This window comes from Helianthus annuus, chromosome 16 (genome assembly GCF_002127325.2).
Source record: "Helianthus annuus cultivar XRQ/B chromosome 16, HanXRQr2.0-SUNRISE, whole genome shotgun sequence".
Classification (NCBI taxonomy): Eukaryota; Viridiplantae; Streptophyta; class Magnoliopsida; order Asterales; family Asteraceae; genus Helianthus; species Helianthus annuus.
In genome coordinates this window covers 35,909,916-35,921,970 of record NC_035448.2, presented here as the reverse complement: position 1 = coordinate 35,921,970, position 12,055 = coordinate 35,909,916, and the positions used below count along the sequence as shown (strand labels likewise).

At 37.5% G+C, this 12,055-nt stretch overlaps 1 long non-coding RNA gene across 1 annotated transcript; it reads left to right on the top strand.

Moving 5' to 3' along the window:
- Positions 1-3,726: 3,726 nt before the first annotated feature.
- Positions 3,727-4,468, top strand: LOC118488112. The gene is made up of 2 exons (XR_004883770.1): positions 3,727-3,794; positions 4,362-4,468. It is a non-coding gene; the product is annotated as an uncharacterized LOC118488112 (long non-coding RNA).
- Positions 4,469-12,055: the final 7,587 nt, after the last annotated feature.

Sequence of the window (12,055 nt, the reverse complement as noted above, 5' to 3'; positions counted from 1 at the left end):
CTGGATATTACAATCATAATCACTAAGAATTTCCATCCAGCGTCTCTGTCTCATATTTAACTCATTTTTCCCAAAAACATATCTTAGACTCTTGTGATCGGTGAAAATGGTAAACTTACTACCGTAAAGGTAATGTCTCCAAATTTTAAGGGCAAAAATTATGGCTCCTAACTCTAGATCATGGGTTGTATAGTTCTCTTCATGATTCTTAAGTTGTCTAGAGGCATAGGCTATAACCTTTTGACGTTGCATCAACACACATCCATAACCTAATTTAGAAGCGTCACAATAGACTACAAACTCTTCAGTTCCTTCTAGTAATGCTAGTATGTGTGCGTTGGTTAATCTTTGCTTAAGAATTCTAAAGGCTTCTTCATGTTTTGGTCCCCATTCAAACTTAACAGATTTACAGGTCAGTTTCGTTAACGGAATGGCTATTCTAGAAAAATCTCGGATAAACCATCTATAATAACCTGCTAATCCTAGAAAACTTCTCACCTCCGTTGGTGATTCAGGGACTTTCCATTTAGTAATCACCTCGATCTTTGTGGGATCCACATAAATTCCTTCATGATTAACTAAATGTCCAAGGAATTGTACTTCTTCTAACCAAAATTCGCATTTTGAAAATTTAGCATAAAGCGTTTCTTTTCTTAACATATTTAGGAGTGTATGCAGATGCGATGCATGTTCCTCTTTACTCTTAGAGTAAATGAGAATATCATCTATAAAGACAATTATGAATTTGTCCAGATATGGTTTACATATTCTGTTCATCATGTCCATAAATGCAGCCGGGGCATTGGTTAAACCAAATGGCATGACGGTAAATTCATAATGGCCATACCTTGTTCTGAAGGCAGTTTTAGGAACGTCCTCTTCCTGGACCTTCAGTTGATGATATCCTGAGCGTAAGTCAATCTTTGAAAAGAATCGAGCTCCTTGCAATTGATTGAATAGATCATCGATTCTCGGTAATGGGTACCGACTTTTAATCGTGACTTTGTTCAATTCTCGGTAATTAATGCACATGCGCATTGATCTGTTTTTCTTCTTAACAAACAGAATTGGTGCTCCTCATGGCGATGAACTAGGCTGTATGAATCCTTTCTCCAGAAGTTCGTCTAATTGTTTCTTCAATTCTTGCATCTCTGCTGGTGCCAAACGGTAAGGTGCCTTGGCGATCGGTGCTGTCCCTGGTAGCAGGTGAATTCTGAATTCGACTTCTTCTATCTGGCGGTAGTCCTGGTAATTCTTCTGGGAAAACATCTGAGAATTGAGATACTACAGGAATATCTTTCAATTCCTTTCCTTTAGTGTTAATGATTATGGAAATCATATACACTAGGGATCCTTTTCTTGCATAACTGGCTGTTTTCATTACAGAGATTAATTTCGTTGATCGAGATGGCTTATCTCCTTTAATTATGATCTTTTCACCCTTTGGTGAATTTACTTGTATTGACTTTTGATCACATAAAATACTGGCTTTATTGGCTACTAACCAATCCATTCCTAATACAATATCAAATCCAGCCAGATTCATTGGGTAAAGATTAACAATAAAAATATGGTTTAAAATTTCTATTCTTGCTCCCTGCAAGATTTTAGTAATCTTGATGGATTCTCCATTTGTCGTTTCTACCAGACAGTCTTGTTGAAGTTTAGTTAATGGTTGATTGAGAAGTTTGCAAAATGAAGTATTAATAAAACTTTGGTTTGCACGAGAGTCGAATAATACTTTAGCAAAAACATCATTAACTAAAAACGTACCGGCAATCACGTTCGGAATCATCTTGGCTTCTTCGGCTGTCAGAACAAATGCTCTAGCATTCTTAGTAGTCTTGTTGTTCATGGCTGGAGCTAGTTTCGGAGAGTTCGGCTTAATATGCCCATGTTCTCCACAATTGAAGCATACTCCACTACTAGGTTTTTTTCCTACAGTCTTCTTCCTTATGTCCAGGTATTTGGCAGAAGTTGCAGTATGTGGAGCATCTTCCTGAACGCTTCTTCTTGCAGGCCTTACAATAAGGTGCGGAAGTAGAACCTAAATTCTTCCCACGATTGGAATTACCGTAGCGAAATTCTTGGGTAAGCTTTTAGACTAGGTTCTTCCTCTGGTTTTCTTCTTGTGTACGTACTAGTTCATCAGTCAAGGTATTTGCTAGTTCCACAGCTTCTTCTATGGTTTGTGGTCTAGCTGCCTTGACTACGTGTCTAATCTCACTGATTAATCCCCAGATGTAACGGGAGATCAATACTGGTTCTGGTGAAGCTAGGGTTGGCACTATTCTAACGTATTCGAAGAATACGGTAGTGTATCCCTTACAGTCTACTCCAGTCATTCTAAAGTTTAAGAATTTATTAGCAATTTTTTCTTTTTCATTAGGAGGACAGAATTTCCTTTCAACCATATTCTTAAACTCAGTCCATTCCATATTATAGACTCTGTCACTCCCCCTAGACTAGAGAATAGTGTTCCACCATTCTAGAGCGGCATTCTTAAAAAGATTGGAAGTAAACATGATTTCATCTTCCTCTGCACACTTGCTTATTTTTAAGACTGCCTCAGTCTTTTCTATCCAACGTAGAGCTACAATGGCTCCTTCATTGCCCGAGAATTCTATTGGTTTACAAGACCAGAATTCCTTGTAAGAACAACCATAAGACATGGTTCTTCTTCTTTTTTTTTTTTTTGGAAGAGGAAATTGAAGTATTGGTCCATTGTTTACGCTGTGACTGGGTTCAGTAGTAGGTCGTTTACTTCCACTATTAGTTTTATTATTTTCCGCTTCCTTAACCATTTTGATAATGTATGGCATAGCGTCTATAATCCCTTGCGCCACTATGTGTTGGATGGCTTATCTAATTGGTTCCCGTTATTATCGTTATTCGGGTTTTCTTGATTCACTTCGTTGTCCATCTGGATTATAAACATTTACCAAGTATTAATATCACAAAACAATATTTAATGCAAGCAATCACACAAACAAACACATTGATCAAAACCGTCGTGCATTGCGACATTTACTCTATTTTATAGATATCTATATCTATTACAAACTGCGACTAGAACTTAAAATACAATACTAGTTATGCATCAGTAGGTATTGGCTTATCTATTTTATATTTTATTATTTTATTTTTTTTCAAGCTACATATATATATCTATATCTATACTACTTTAATAAGCATATAGGAAGGGCAAGAATGGTCATTTGCCATTGTACAACCATTTGAAGCCCATTGTACAAGCATTTAAGCATGAATGTGTTGAAACTTTCTTCAGCAGCACAGAACAATAACTGGGCGGCAAACGAATTTTTGGGCGGCCAGAGCTGGATTCAATTTTTGAATCTGTTTATTCATCCCCCATCCCAAGACACTTTTTCTGTTCCTATTGTTTCTTCTTCCAAGAGAAACCCTAAAACACAAACCCTCCCAACCATGTTCTCCACCGATTCTGTTCCTATCCTTTCTTGAGAAACCCTAAAACACAAACCCTCGCATCCATCTTCTCCACCGATGACACCACCAGCGACCGTCGAAACCATCTTTTTCTCTTAAAGAGCCGATGATCTTGGTAAGTTACGATTCTTCTTTCCACATATGATTTTGCTTTGGTGATTTATGAGGGTGCGATCTAATTTATCTTTGTTTTACCAAATAAGTTTATGAACAGTTTCTAGGGTTTGTTGTTTTAGGACAAAATCATGGCGGCTTCTCCTTAACATACCCTCTGTTAGCCTTTACTGATGCCAGAGAGTAGTCCATTGATGATGATGAGTTCTTCGGTGAGTATTTCCCTTTTTCATTCTTCATAAATTCTTCGATGCACATGGTTCTTTGCTGATTTATTGAATCTAGAATGTAATTTTTGTGTTTGATTGTATAAATTTGTTATAATTTGCGTTTGTTGTTAGCAAATTTTGGATTTTGTAGGTTCGTACTTTTCTAGGGTTTCAAAATATTCAACTCATTTCTATCTCTGAATTTATCTGATTAGTATGTCGATGCATTACTGATAAGAGGTGGGTTATGATATGAATACAGCTAAAATATATAGGAAATAACATATTGGTTGGTATAATCACCTGTGTTTGTGTCAAGCTTTAATTTATATGGTAATTGGTCAGAATTTGAACTTTAATTGGTAGGTAGAATTAGGGTTTGAAGTTTATGATTAACCGAATTTCTCTAGGTAGAATTAGGGTTTGATATTCCTACAGTGTAATTTGTTTATGCAGCTTTGATTTAACATTTGTTTATTCAGCTTTGATGTAACAATTCTTATTGCTGATAACCTAACTTTAAACTGTGTGTTTGAAATTTTGCTGATGAATGTTATGTAACGATATCAGCTGCTTCAATGAAGAGTTGTTGTGTTATATGGCTGCTGATGCTGGTGATGGTTAGTAAGACCTGTCTGTCAGAACCTCCACCCGCACCTCCGACGGCAAACGACACGGGATGGGAATTACTTGAAGTCGCCGCTAACCGGATTGACATTGAGGATGGGTCTATGACAAGTATACCACCAGGAGAGCATCACTACTACTTGTGGAATCCTGTAAGTGTTCTTTTAATGGGACTTTGCCTCGCAAATGTATTTGTTAAAAAAATAATAATAAATGTAGTACAGTCAAAGCCACAAAGCTATTTAATACAAACGATTGTTCGTATAAAACTATGTAGCCATCATCTTTTAGAACAATAGAATCTGTTTTTAATAGCTTTTATTTACGCATCTCATTATCTTGGTGATTAATATGTGCTTCCGTATAAATTTTCAGGAACATTTTATTCAAGCGAGCCGTGGGTCCTTATCTATTTTTGTGTACGGAGACCAAGAAAAACCACCGCTGATTACATATCCATGCAGCTTTAAACCGTGAGCAACTCAAACTTTTTCATTCCCTTCATGTTATTCTATGGTTTTTGGGTCTAATTAACGTTTATTTTTGTGAACAGATTTGCTGTGTTTTCAAGGACAATTCTTCTGTCCCGAAGCAGCTTCATTGCTCCTTCATAATTTCTGCATTTATCACATCAGTCCCCCTGGACATGAGGTCTATGAACGTGCTATTTTGTATTTGCGATTTAATTATGACCACGTAATATTCAATAATCAAGTTCTGATATTCACATGTTTTGGATGTTTGAGAGATCATGTTTATTAATACTAATTTTATGTGCCCCTGTAAAGTTAACAATCAGCTAATCACATGTTTTGAGTGTTTGACAAATTAAAATTAAAATTTTAAAATTATATGATTAACGTAAAAATTCTCTTCTTGGACTTATACAAGAGTCGTTTCAGTTAGGAGCAGCAGCCATATGTCCTGATGATCCGGTTGTGTCTGTGGAGGATCTTTGTGGTTAGATTCTCGAGGTCCTTAACTATTTTAGGTAAGACATTTACAGTTGATCTTGGTAATAATGTTTTTTTTTTAATTTAGAGTAAAATGCCATTTTCGTTCATGAGGTTTGGCCAGTTTTGCGACTTTTGTCCAAAGGTTTGTATTTCCGTATCTCGACCCAAAGGGCAATTCGGTCTTTTTCAGGGGTATTCAGTCTATTTACAAAAAGTAAAAAAGCCCGAATTGCCCTTCAAGTTAGCAAAAAAGACGGAAATACCATTGGCATAAAACTAACCCTTTTTAAGTACTAATGTTGGAAAAAGAGTGTTTTTGTCTTCCTTTTGTATTTTCAGGATTAAAAGAGCTCAAATTAACAAAAGAAGCAAAAAGACAGCTAAATCTAACATAAATACAAGAAAAGGAACATAAGTGGATTGCCTGACCCCTCGACAGCATCCTCCCAAGCAAAATAGAGAAGGCAGAAGACTGAACACGCCCCGTGCTCAGCCAGCACGGGGTCGTGCCCAAGAAGCAGCAGAAAAGACAAACCAGTAGCAGCTTCTATTGCCCACCACGGGGCCGTGCCCAGTGAACACGGGGGGCGTGGCGAAAGTACTGCAGGCGCATTAATTGTAATTTCGAATTACAATTAATGAAGAGAGAGAATGTCAGACAGGCACGGGGCCGTGCCCAGCGGACACGGGGCCGTGCCTAACCTTCTGTTCAGCCTATAAATAGGAGTGCTCGGTTTCATTGCAACTCATCCCTTGGCATACCACCTCTCTCACACTTCATCCACCACCCACCACCATCACAACACCATCATCCACCACCATTATCCATTGTCCATCATAGAGTGTGTGAGTCGTCTTGGGATCCAAGATTGATCGTAAGAGTTCTTGACAATCAAGGCCATGTTTGCCTAAGTCTCTTACATCACTTGGTGAAGACAAGTGTTTAGTATAATACTTTTTATTTTTAATCTTTTGCACTTTTTATTTGGTTTTGTATTAATGACTTTAATAACTAGTTGCTTATGTTGAAGGTGATTCTTCCTTATCGTTTGTCCGTGGTGTCTTGGCACTATTTTACTGTCTATATAAAATAAAAGATTTTCACCATTCATATCTCCACGGTCTATATGGAGGTATGTTGGCTACCTGGTCGGGGGTTAAGGGAACGGTTTGGTAAGGGTCTTGCCCTTGTTCAGCGTTTAGAGGTCCTGCAAGGGACCTGGGTCAAATTTAGTAGGATCTCCTTCAATGCCCATAGGTATTGGATGGCGGGGATCCAAACTCTTTGACCCCCTCATAAGTTAACTACTATTAATACTATAACCCGGCTATTTAGGACTGTATCCCTGCTGACTCAGACTACTTAGTCGAGGGTAACGTCACCTCCAAAAGAGGGGCCTACCATAATTTGCATTAATAACTTAATTCATTATCTTTCAATAATCCGACCCTTTAGGATTGTATCCTTGCTGACTCAAACTACTGGGTTGAGGGTAACGTCGCCTTCAAAAGAGGGGCCTACTACAATAACTAAGATAATCTCTTAAATAAGTGCAAAAGTGCGAAAATAATCAAAGGTTATACTAATACACGAGTCGGATCCAAGTGATTCATCTTGTCTATCTGTTTTTATTTTTATTTTATTTTTCAGCATTTAGTTAGTTTTTATTTTCTTAGTTTAAAAATCTTTTCTAACATTTTGATTTGGTTAGACGTTGAGGATAAACCGGTACTAAAAGCTCTTGTGTCCTTGGACGACCTCGGTATCTTACCGACACTATACTACGTCCACGATGGGTGCACTTGCCCATATGTGTGTTTAGTGTTAGTAAATATCGTGTTTTATAAATTTAAAACTTGGCTAAAAGTGTAAAAGGGGCTTAAAATATACATATAAAACATATACACACTGACACGCATCAAGGATGCAATTATCCAATCTTGTGGATTGAATATCATCGAGCCTGGTAACTACAAGATCTAATTATAGTGTCTCTATTTTCTAATATGCAGTTGTTTGCCATTTGGTTTGACAATTTGTGTGATGCAGAGTTTGTAATCTTGTACATACGTATTGGGCTTTCAAGAGCTATGTTGGCTCTCTATCTACCGTTGTAGCAGCTGCTTTTTGTTTAGCACTGAAGTATATGATTGGTTCCATCATGTAAGTTTTATACTCCAAGTCATATCAAGATTTTGATATACTATTATTCGTATTCTTATGTCATCATCATGTAGAGCTCCAAAGAAGACAGAGTTGCCATGGGAGAAATTTCCAGACGGTTGGACTAGAGAGCAAGTTGCTGGGTGGGCGTCGTCCTGTCAGTTTCGAGACTGGATGATGAAGAACTATCATAGAATCATTATCTTTCCGAAAGATGGAATTTATGCATGGTATTCTGTTGCAGCCCCTTTTCAGATATTCTGCATCATTGTTAGCCCTTTCCCAGGAAACAATTACCATTGCCTTCCTATGGCTGGTCATTTGAAAGTATTACATGCATTTTGACTTCCAATAATATTAGCATTGATTATATTTTTACTACATGTAACTCTTTATATCGATAAATCCAAATTAATTCGCTCCCTAGGTTAGGCTAGCCCCATAGTAGCAAAAGTTTGACCATATTGACACGAGATTTATGTATTTTAAACATTTCCATGCTATTACTTTTTTTTTTTTTGGATTTCTATACCGACTGTTGGTACCACACCAATACCATAATATCACGAGACGACTAATAAACTAACAGTAAACGAGTATCCTATTATAAATCGCCACTCTCGCCGCATCGCGCGGGTAAATGGCTAGTGTATATATATATATATATATATATATATATATATATATATATATATATATATATATTATGGGTGAGGTTCGGCTACAAAGTCCATTTTTCCTACAAAGTCATAAAACACCACAATTTCAGTCGTAAAACACACTCGAAACCCACAAATAACTGAGTGAAGATCACTAAAACACAATATCCAAACCCTAACAGTCCATAAAAACTTCAAACACGCAATTGTAGAACTATGAACATAAAACACAACATGATAATCAACATAAAACACATTAATGTTAGTCATTCAATAATCAAAGCCTTGTCATCCAAAACACAACACAAAACCCAGAAATATAGTGTTTTAGTAATCTTTACTTTGTTATTTGTGCGTTTTGAGTGTGTTTTATGGTTGACATTGTGGTGTTTTATGACTTTTTACACTTTCTAGGAAAAATAGACTTTGTAGCCAACTCCCACCCTATATTTTATTATTATTATTATTATTATTATTATTATTATTATTATTATTATTATTATTATTATTATTATTATTATTATTATTAGGGTGGGGTTCTGCTACAAAGTCCATTTTTCCTACAAAGTGTAGGAAGTCTTAAAACACCACAGTTTAAGCCATAAAACACACTCAAAACCCACAAATAACATAGTAAAGATCACTAAAACACAATATCCAAACCCTAGCATTCCTTAAAACTTCAAACACACCATCGTACAACTATGAATACAAAACACAATATGATAATAAACATAAAACACACTAATATTAGTCATTCGATCATCAAAGCTTTATCATTCAAAACACAACACAAAACCCACAAATATGGTGTTTTAGTAATCTCCACTATGTTTTTTGTGGATTTTGAGTGTGTTTTATCGTTGACATTATGATGTTTTATGACTTTGTACACTTTGTTGGAAAAATGGACTTTGTAGCCACCTCCCACCCATCATCATCATCATCATCATCATCATCATCATCATCACCATCATCATCATCATCATCATCATCATCATCATTATTAAAGGGTGTTCATCCAATACTGCATATTTCGCTCGTCGTACTTCCAAATGAGCCTTTCCTCTATTTGTCTTATTCTTTGTCCTTCATCTACCAACTCCTCACCAAAATTGTGGAGTTCCTGCACGTTTTCGGTACTCATGGGTGGTGGTGGTGGTGCTGGTATTGGGTTAGGGTACAGTGGTACGGGTTCTCCATATGGGTATGGGTTTTCGAGTATTTCCTGAACGTACTGATCGGCATCCCAATATGGATCTAGAAGGTCAAGGTTAGAGTAGGGTGCTACATGGTTTTGTACGGGCTCCTCATGTGGGTAGAGTTCTCGATAATCCCTATGGTCGTCCTCCCATGGGTCGTATGCTAGAGGATTTGACGCTGGAACTCTAGGGATTTCGTTTGGGTCGAAGGCGGGTATGGGAACCTGGTCTCCTAGGTTAGGTTCTATTTCCATGGGTTGAGTTGGGAACAAGGGTAGTGGCTGTGGTGCAATGATTTGTTCTAAGTTTTGGTCCGCGGCAGTGGTAGCTAGTATGTGAAAGTTGGCCAATCGCCTATTGATTATGTCCTGGGTCTGGGCGTTCATCTCCCTATTTGCTGCTGCTAAAGCCCTCTGTTGCTGTAACTTCCTCATTCTTTTCCTACGCTTTTTGGTAGGGAATGGTTCTTCGGTTGCGCCTTAAATATAAAGATCCCCTCTTATGTATCAGCTGAATACCCCGAAGGGGTAGGCTGGGAGGAAGTTCCATCATCTCTAGGAGAACTACACAGTTGACGATAGGCGTCTGATGGACCTTGATCACTTATACTGTAAACTAACAAATTGTCAAATAACACAAAACAGTAATATACAAATATGCATGTAATCACGTATATTATTTCTTAACATAATGGATAAAATTTTGGTGTCAGCAGAACACTTCTATGGCTGAAATCAGTGGTTGTAGCCTGATATCACCTTCTGTCGCAACCCCCAACCCCTGCCACGGGAGACGAGCGGCCGCGAGCTACTCAGAGCTGGTGGTATCGGTGATTATTAATTTGGCAGCGGATTTTCCTCAGGACCGTAGTTAGTAAATAGTTTATCAGAGTAAAACACCACATTTTTATAATAATAAATACATGGGAAATTCCCAAGTTTACATTACAAACATGTTTATAGGGATAACCCTAATTTATTGAAATAAAACTTCTTCTTTATTTAGGTAACTTTTATAGCCACTTTTCCAAGCCTTCAGTGCTCTCCAGCTGGCTTCTAATTGGCTTTCACATTTTGCTACCTGAAACGCGTTTAAAAACATTTTATCAGCAAGAAATACTGGCGAGTGAATCCCAGTTTAATCAAAACAGGTTTTATCATTTTACAGTATTGAGGGCAATCCAGCAATTACATTTGTTTACATCTACTTTATTTACCACCCACGGTACTGTCAATCCTGACTTGTGGTCATGTTACTACTCACAGTGTAGTAACAAGTTATGTATCCAAAACCCCAACATACTGACAGTAATTGTAGAATCACAAATACTCAATCACTGTTACATTTCAATTAAAAACAATTGAGGTTTTGTAAAAACAGTTTACAAAAAGAGGGATTACCCACTTTGCTAATTTAGGTACTTCCTTGTGATATCCTGGTTATAATCTAATAAATTAAACAATGCACACGAGTTAGTATAAAAACCCAATTTACATTAGTTATACCCTCTCCGAGACAGAACTCCAACGACTGAGTCAGGCAGAGCCTTGACATGCGTTACGGAGCACTAGATCAATTGGGCAGCGTATCTAATACGTAACCGAGTGTTGTAATACTTACATCGAGGCAGAGCTTCGCTATTTTAGGGGGTATAATACCCGAGTATTATAATTGCTATTCAGAATTTAGAGAAAGAGAGATCGATTGTGAATGATTTGGACTGAATGTTCGAACTCTATATTTATAGGGCTTGACAGGGGGTTTCTGGCAGCCCGCGAAAGAGAGACAAGGGGCCTTCGCGCCCCGCGAGCTAGGCTGCCTAGGGCGTAGCTTGGCTGAATCAACGGCTACGCTTGACACGAGTGAAACACGTGGCGGCACCGGGTTAAGCCTGGTGGCCAAGCTGTCGCGCCCCGCGACAGAGTTAGTCAAGGGGGTCGCGGTCCGCGAGCGCCCCATAAACTTTTTTTCTTGATTTTTGTTAAATTAAATGTATTTTAGGCCAATTTTTCGTATACGGGGTGCATTTTAAGACGTATAGGGATGTTATAAGGCTTTTAGGAAGGTTGTTATACTCTCTGTTTATTTATTCGTGTTTTTTGTGCCTTATTGATTATCTACTTGCTGGTCTTGTTGATTGTCTGTCTGTGACTTGCTTTTTCTATACCTACTTGCTGGTCTTGTGTTCCTTACTATCTTATCTGTTTATTGTGTTGACTTTCTATGGGGGATAATACAAAAAGTCCGAATCATCTGTAACTTTGGTTAGTAAACTTGATGCTAATGATCCACTTTATTTGCATGCCAGTGATTCTAGTGGTCTTACTGTTGTTAATATCAAGTTGAAAGGAACAAAAAATTATGTGGTATGGTCAAATGCTATGCAACTTGCTCTAATGGCTAAAAATAAATTAGGGGTTATTGATGGATTTTGTAAAAGGTCAACAACTGATGAAGTCTTAGCTAGTCAGTGGGATAGGTGCAATTCAATTGTTTTAACTTGGATTTTGAACTCTGTTTCTGATGAACTGTATGTTGGTCAAGTTTATTCTAAACTTGCATCTGAGGTGTGGGATGATCTTAAGGAAACGCATAATAAAATAGATGGCTTGGTTGTATTTGGCTTATTTCAAAAAATTAACTCGGTCAGTCAAAA